Source organism: Sinocyclocheilus anshuiensis, unplaced genomic scaffold (genome assembly GCF_001515605.1).
Source record: "Sinocyclocheilus anshuiensis isolate Anshui unplaced genomic scaffold, SAMN03320099.WGS_v1.1 scaffold1898, whole genome shotgun sequence".
In the NCBI taxonomy this organism is placed as follows: Eukaryota; Metazoa; Chordata; class Actinopteri; order Cypriniformes; family Cyprinidae; genus Sinocyclocheilus; species Sinocyclocheilus anshuiensis.
In genome coordinates this window covers 265,827-273,242 of record NW_015547733.1, presented here as the reverse complement: position 1 = coordinate 273,242, position 7,416 = coordinate 265,827, and the positions used below count along the sequence as shown (strand labels likewise).

The following is a 7,416-nucleotide window of genomic DNA, read 5'->3' as shown; positions in this document are numbered from 1 at the left end:
AGAGCTTATAACACTCCAAAGAGAAAAGAAAAATTTAAATTGCATCATATGACCCCTTTAAAAAAAACTAAGTGTCCCGAGATCCCTAAATGTTCCCTAAAGGCCGGGACACACCAAGCCGACGGTCGGGCTAGTTTGTTTGGTGTGTTCCACTCGTCGGCTCTCGTCGGGCTCATGTCGGCAGCAGTTTGCCCGATTCCGGCGTCGGGGCTGTCGGCGCGAGTGAGAGCTCTGATTGGATGTTCAGTTTAGCGAACGAGTCAGTGCCCGAGAATTAAAGTGAAAGTGATGAAAACAAGTATGTGAATGAAGGCAGTAAAGACAGAAGGCTGTTTAAATGTTACGTGATCTTTCCCAATCATTCTAATACGCGAATGTTTTCATAACAACATGAGCCGCTTAAAATGATTAAAGTTATCAACTGATATTCAAAATGGTAAGCAAGTGCTGCTTTGTTTACATTTCATATATCTGCGTTTATCTCGTATATCTTTGTTTCGGTTTCTCCTTTTGAATGACGAATATATACTTATTGATAGCTGCTGATATAGACAGTTAATTCCTCTCATGCATGCGCAGAGCGCACATGTTAGTTTGCCATCGGCTGTAGTCTGTGCGGTGTGTTCGAGCGCAGCTTTTTGGTCCAACGCTGCCGACGCGAGGCGACAACACCATCGGCTTTCGTCGCTGCTAGTTCTTTGAAGTCGGCTTGGTGTGTCCAGGCCTTAAGAAACATATCCAATCAAAAGGAGGTAAACTAACCTAACAACACAGAGATTTCTTAAGACTGGTTTGTCAACTAGCCTAGTTTGCATGATGAATGTGTCGAGCATGCTTAGATATGTATGTGTTATTTTACAGAGTATTCGCCACATCTAAATGTCTTTGAGTGAAGCACAGATTCTGAAGACCTTTTCCTTCACTCCAAGAGATTTGGAAGCTTGGTTGGGGTTTCTGTAATGACAGATTGTTACGTCCACAGTTTTCCGCAGCCTCCGGGGACGAGTTAAGGGAAGACTTACTTTGGAACTGGCGTCTGAGACACTTAAATCTTAACCAAGTCCCACCCTTAAACCCAACGCCCTGTTTAACTCTTTTGCAATTCATTCTTCTATCCTACCGTTTCTCATCCATTGAGTTTTTAATTGTACCTCTCTTACAATCTGTAGTTCTGCTTGGCATAAGGTCTTTTTTCTTAGCTGTGAGGAAGAATAGCATATGCAGACGTAGGAAACCAAAAAAAACCTGCAGCTTTCCGGAGAAAGTACTTATGGTTCAGCACTTGTGGTCACAAAGCATGACCTTTATTTTACCTTTATCTGCTCATTTGTGCCGAGGATCTTCGATCTGTCTGTTGATTGTGTTTCAGTTAGTGGAAAAAGCAGATAATAAGTAAATCAGGTAGAGTGCGTTAAAATGTGCCTGTGAGTTAGCAACTCAGCCTTAATCTAGCAAAAGATACAAAATATTATTATTATTTTGTTTTTTTTAGCATTTTTTGTTGTTTCTGTATGCTTTTTTAATTTCAAAGAAGATTATACATAACTGGTCAAATTATTTTAAGTTAAAGCAAACTTATTCAGATCTAATGTACAACACATACTTGTGAATTTGGAGTAAAACCATATAAATGCTTTGGCTAAAGATTAACCTTGAAAATGTATTTTATATTTCAACAGTATTTTAAATGTTTAGTAGCCAAATTGGCTGGTAAGTACTAAAAAGTTCATTGTACATTTATTTATATAGTGCTTTATATAATACAGATTGCTTCAAAGCAGCTTTACAGTAGTGAACAGGAAAAAAAACTGCATTAATGTTGCAAAATTCATCAATTAGGAATTAATAAATTGAGTTATAATTACAAAATTAATTTCAATGATAAAGTGGCTCTACAGAAAACCATATAGTGTCATCATTCAGCTCAATTTTATTTAATTATTTGATTATCTCATTCGATTAGTTTCAAATATAGTGAAAATCGATAGTTTACTAAACAGAAATTGGCTTTCAAGTACTTACTGAGAGATCCAACATTGAAAGTTGTTTCTTTACAATGTACTGCTTTGGGAAATTTTCCAATTTCCAGGCTGCTTTCTAAAAAATGGAATAAAGTTCAGCTTGTTTTTCGTGGGGAGATTTGTAGAGGCGCCACAGAGTAAACGCGTTTGCTACTGTTTTCTCTCAGTTCTTACCCCCTGCTCTGACGGATTCTGTGTAATATATTCAGTGAAAGAGTTTGACTGATTCCAATCATTTGGCAAGACTTTCAAATAATTAATTAAAAGATCCGACTCGTAAGATTTATTTGTTCATGGTCAAGCTGTCTGTTTATGTGTGCAGTCCACGAGGACAACTCAACAGAAGCACTGCCTGTCTTTAATTTGAAATTGCACATGTCTGTGACCCTGTGTCATAGACGCTTCTAATTTCAGTTGATAACAGTTCACATCACTGTGGACATAATGGAATATAATTTTGAGTACTGTATTAGCTTTACCTCAGTCTCATTTATGGTTGCACAGAGGGTAAAGAAAAGAGGAAAAAGTGGCACAGCTTTCACCACGCTCCCATTTAGTTCATTCTTAAAGAGCTTTATATGCTTAAAAGGTTGCATATGATGATCTTGCAGAGTTCCACATTCACTGGGTTTAGGTTCAGCTGGGTTTTTTTATGATCCTTTAAGACTGCACATTCAGTTCCTCTCTTGTCTTTTAGCAACCGCAGAAAAATTCCACATGGGACACGCACTCATTAGTGGCCTTGCTGCTAAAAATGGTGAGGGGTGGTTTCTTCAGGCTGTTTTACCAGGATTCAAACAGGTGTACAGCAGAAAATAATGCAACGTCAAATAAGGTCACTGCATCCTCATGCAAATATTATACAGTCAGCAATGCATTGTGTAGCTAACGCAGAAAATAAAACTTAAGGCCTTTTTCCAGTTGTCACAAATAGACTGGTTGCTATAAAACTACAAATAGCTTTATTTTGTGAGAGATGAATAGTGTGTCATGGGTGTGTGTACTTTGCAGTCTTAAATGGTCAGTATCTCTTTGATTCATTTCTTTATGAGGAGGTAACTGAGCTCTCTTCTCCCATAAACTGTGGTGTGAGTGGTTCGAAATGGAGTGGCACAGCTTATTTCATCATCTTGCATTTTGTCTTTGAAGTATTTGAGGATTTAAATCCAGCTTCTCACAGATGCTCAGCACTTCCATTGCCAACCCTGCACAGCACTAAAACACAGTAAAGTAAGTTAGCACATAATAAAGCATAGAATGACATGAGTGTTTTTTTGTTTGTTTACATTTACATTTACATTTAGTATAAACAAGTATTACGCAAAACACTCACGTGCAGCCGTCTGTCTCTTCTGTTGACTAATCGCTTGGCCCGAGTTATGACAGTGACCAAGCAGTTTAAATACTCTACAGTCGCTGTGGCCGCCTTCTAATTAGCACAGTCAATAGTCTATAGCAGGCCAATTCCTCAAATCGAAACTACAGTTCGCACTTAAACGCAGGAAGGGAGCAATTAAATTACACGCGCTCCTTCTTTGCCGAGGACAATTATTATAATTACCAGAAAGTGCAATCAAAAATACAAACGCAAACAAAACTAATTTGTTTAACACAATTTGGTTCCACGTCTGTGATTATGTAGTATTTTGTGCTATGTGTCTCAAATTTTAATATAGGCTACAATGGGGCTAAAGGCGGAACAGAATAAAGGGTGCATTTGATTTTATTTTCTTCTATCCCTCTAGATGGCAAAGCTCACAGTAGCACTTTCTTGAAACACTTTCAGCGTTTCGCTGTGCACCTAGAAGTTTGGCTGATCCTTGATGTGATCACAAACAGCAATGCAAAGTCAATTCTTTGCTAAGTTGATCTAATATTTACTGTTTTTTAAAAGGTTATAGATTTATGTAGCAAATGCGAATCATTAAAATTACCAAATATATTTTGAGACAAAGGTCTTGGTAATAATTTTCAGTTCAAGGAGATTAAATGCATTTTTCAATAACTGAAGCATATTTTTGAATTTTCCATTTGTTGAAATGACATGGTTAGATTCAAATGTCCAATATAGTTTAAGTTGGGTATCTACCTTGGAGATGATCACCATATTTATAAATAAACAATCATAATTAAAAATGTGATATTAATCTTATAAAATGTAATTATTATTATTAGCAACAGTGTAAGTGTCAGACTTTTGTACCTGTTTTGCCCCCCATAGTCCATCCTGTGTCTCCTTATTTGGTCATGTTCCTGTCCTCGTTTAGTTTGATTATGGTCCATTGTTGTCACCTGTGTTCCCCTGATTGCCCTGTGTTTATAAGTCCTAGTCTGTGCAGTTAGTGTTTGTCGGGTCTACCAATGATGTACGTGTGTCTACCTCCTGTTCCCTATGTTGGATTTCCCCCTTGTGTTGGATTAATAAAGACTCTTTCGATTATCCACGGCTTCGTGTTCCTTCCGGCAGCATAACGTGACAGAAGACCCGACCGAATACAGTTACCTCCGCGTTCTCCCCTCCGTTTGTTTTCTCTTTTTTTTCTCTCAGTCTTTTTGTTTCCGTAGTGTTTCCTGTTGTGTCTATGGATCCCTTCCTTCACCCCGAATTCCTCCTCCTCCTGCTGGAGCAGGGGGAGTGCTCTCTCGAGGACCATACAAGACTGTTCCGGTTGTTAGCTAGCACCACCAGCTACCCAGATGACCGTCATCCGAGGGTGGTCCTTGAGAGGATTTCGTTGCCTTCGTGGAGTGAACTCTGGCGAGAAACGGATCGCCATCCTGCGCCTTGGATGATCTCGTCAGATTCACTCCAGACCCAGTGCCCAGCCCGCCATCTCCCTGTGGTGAGGAGCATCAGCCCGAGCCCACCGATGACGGAGAGCCAATTCCCGCCGCGATCAGTGAGCCAGTGCAAAGCCGAGCGACTGAGCAGAGGATCGCCCCGGACGTAGAGCTAAACCCGTCAGACCAGGTGCGAGAGCTGGCGACAATGCCCGTCCTTCCTCCCGCCAGCTCCACCTTGGTCCTCAGTCGCTCCGGCTCCACCGCGGATCTCCGGATTTCCACCTCCGCCTTGGTCACCAGAGCCCTCAGCTCCACCCTGGCTCACTGGATCCTCGGCATCCCCCTGGCTCGTTGGCTCTCCGTCTCTGCCTCGGGCTCCTCCACCACCTGCTCCGCTGCAGTTGGTCGGCCCCCTGGAGTCGGCGGCTATTCCTCCTCCATGGCTCCTCCCTCCGTCGGCTCCACCGTGGGCCGTCATTATGGCTGTGGCCTGGGTCCAGCTGAACTCCTCCTGCTCCAAGCCCCTCCTGGCTCCTCCCTCCATTGTCTCCTCCCTGAACTCTGTCTGCCGGCCCCCTCCCGGATGTCCGTCTTCCTCCTGAGCCTCCTCCCAAGCTCCCACCTATGCCTCCCTCTGTTGTTGTTACAGTGCGAGGACGCACCTTCCGGGAGGGGGCGATATGTCAGACTTTTGTACCTGTATTGTCCCCGTAGTCCTTCCTGTGTCTCCTTATTTGGTCATGTTCCTGTCCTCGTTTAGTTTGATTATGTTCCATTGTTGTCACCTGTGTTCCCCTGATTGCCCTGTCTTTATAAGTCCTAGTCTATTAGTATTTGTCGGGTCTATCAGTGATGTACGTGTGTCTACCTCCTGTTCCCTATGTTGGATTTACCCCCTGTGTTGGATTAATAAAGACTCTTTCGATTAGCCACGGCTCCATGTTCCTTCCGGCAGCGTAACGTGACAGTAAGAAGCTTTCAATTTTTAATATTAACCATTTTTAATGACAGTGTATTGAATAATTGTATTCAAATAAAAAGAATATGGTACAAACATTGCTGAATTTATTGTTTTAAACAAATATTAGATATTATGCAAAACATATTACTTTAATATGTTATGTAATAAGCATTTGTATTAGTGCTGGGTGCCTTTTGCCCTATGCTGGTGAGCATTTATCCCGAGTGTGGGATAAAATGCCTCACCACCTTATATATTTATGATATATACAGTAGTCAACATCTGAAGTGGATCAAAAAAGTTTATCAAAGTTGTCCTAAGACAAGAACACATTTTGTTTTAGGTTTTAGAACAACTTTGATTAAAGGTTTTGATCCACTTGAAATGTTGACTACTGTATATGTATGTGTGTATATATATATATATATATATATATATATATATATATATATAAAATACTTTTATTATTTCTTTTCCGACAAAATGTGTTGCACAGTCAATGTTTAATTAAAACATATAGGGAAAGTTGTAACATCAGCAGAAAATATAGATAGCTAAAGTGTGTACATGAATTTAATGTGGTAATCAAATTTACAATCAAATTATTTTTTGTTTATTTTTATTGTTAAAAGCCAACAAACTGAAAAAAAGAAGAAAAAAAATGGCTTACAATTTGCACAACTTTGCATTAATAAGAGCGAATGTTTCATTGCGCTGATAGCAGAGGCCTTTTTTTAGGCAAGGAGACAAGACATTTTTTAAATGCATGTCAGTGGAGGAGATGCACCAGAACACTGAATAATCTGCTTTCGAGTGGAAACAGCTTATTTAATGAATCGTCAGTCTGTCCGCTAATTTTTAATGTGTCTGTGTTTAAATCTTTATTTTGGAATTGCAGACCTTATGCGCCAGAGAAACAGAAAGAATCTTTAGAATTTTGTGTTTGAACTTTCGTCATTTCATCGCTGTTGAAGAGTAATTACAGTAGCTGGTGAAGTCGATTAACTTATTGTAGAGCAATGTTATTTTCGTCAACGAAGACGATGACGATATATATTTGTTAATAAACATTTTTTTCTGTGACTAAGACGAGATGTTGACGAGCTAAAACTAATATCTGATGATATGACCAAATTTATGCCGCGTCTTCGTTAACAAGACGAGACGGGACTATAATGTTATTTGAGGACTATTGTTACGAGATTTTCGGTTTCCAAGATTTTCCATTTCAGTGGGCAGAGCACACATGAATATTCATTAGTTTCCCGGACAAGCGCGTGGAACCAGGTGGAACTGAGAATTTCAGTTCACGCTCCTTGTATCTCAGCAGGTTTAATGGAATATTTCTAAAAATAGGCAAATATATTTCCAGCGTTGCACAAACTACATTTGTTTATCATTTCGTAACAGTTTATAATGTTTTTATTAGTTTACAGTGCACGTTTTGTGCAGTCGTCCCTGACTGAATGATTGCAGGCATTCTTTGTGTAATGTTAGGATAAAGCACAGCAAACTTCAGCTAGTTGTATACATTGATTTCAGTTCTTTGTGCTCTTCATTTGTAGCTTGCGATGCTTTAAATCTGTGTCTGTTATTAGTTGTTATCATTGTTGAATACATCACTGCCTGCAACAAATGAAATAAACCTAT

At 39.8% G+C, this 7,416-nt stretch overlaps 1 protein-coding gene across 2 annotated transcripts in view; it reads left to right on the top strand.

The window, feature by feature from the left end:
• Window positions 1-7,416, top strand: part of LOC107704358 (5'-nucleotidase domain-containing protein 1-like) — a 79,943-nt gene that overhangs the window by 43,258 nt on the left and 29,269 nt on the right. The gene's annotated exons all lie outside the window — the stretch shown is intronic.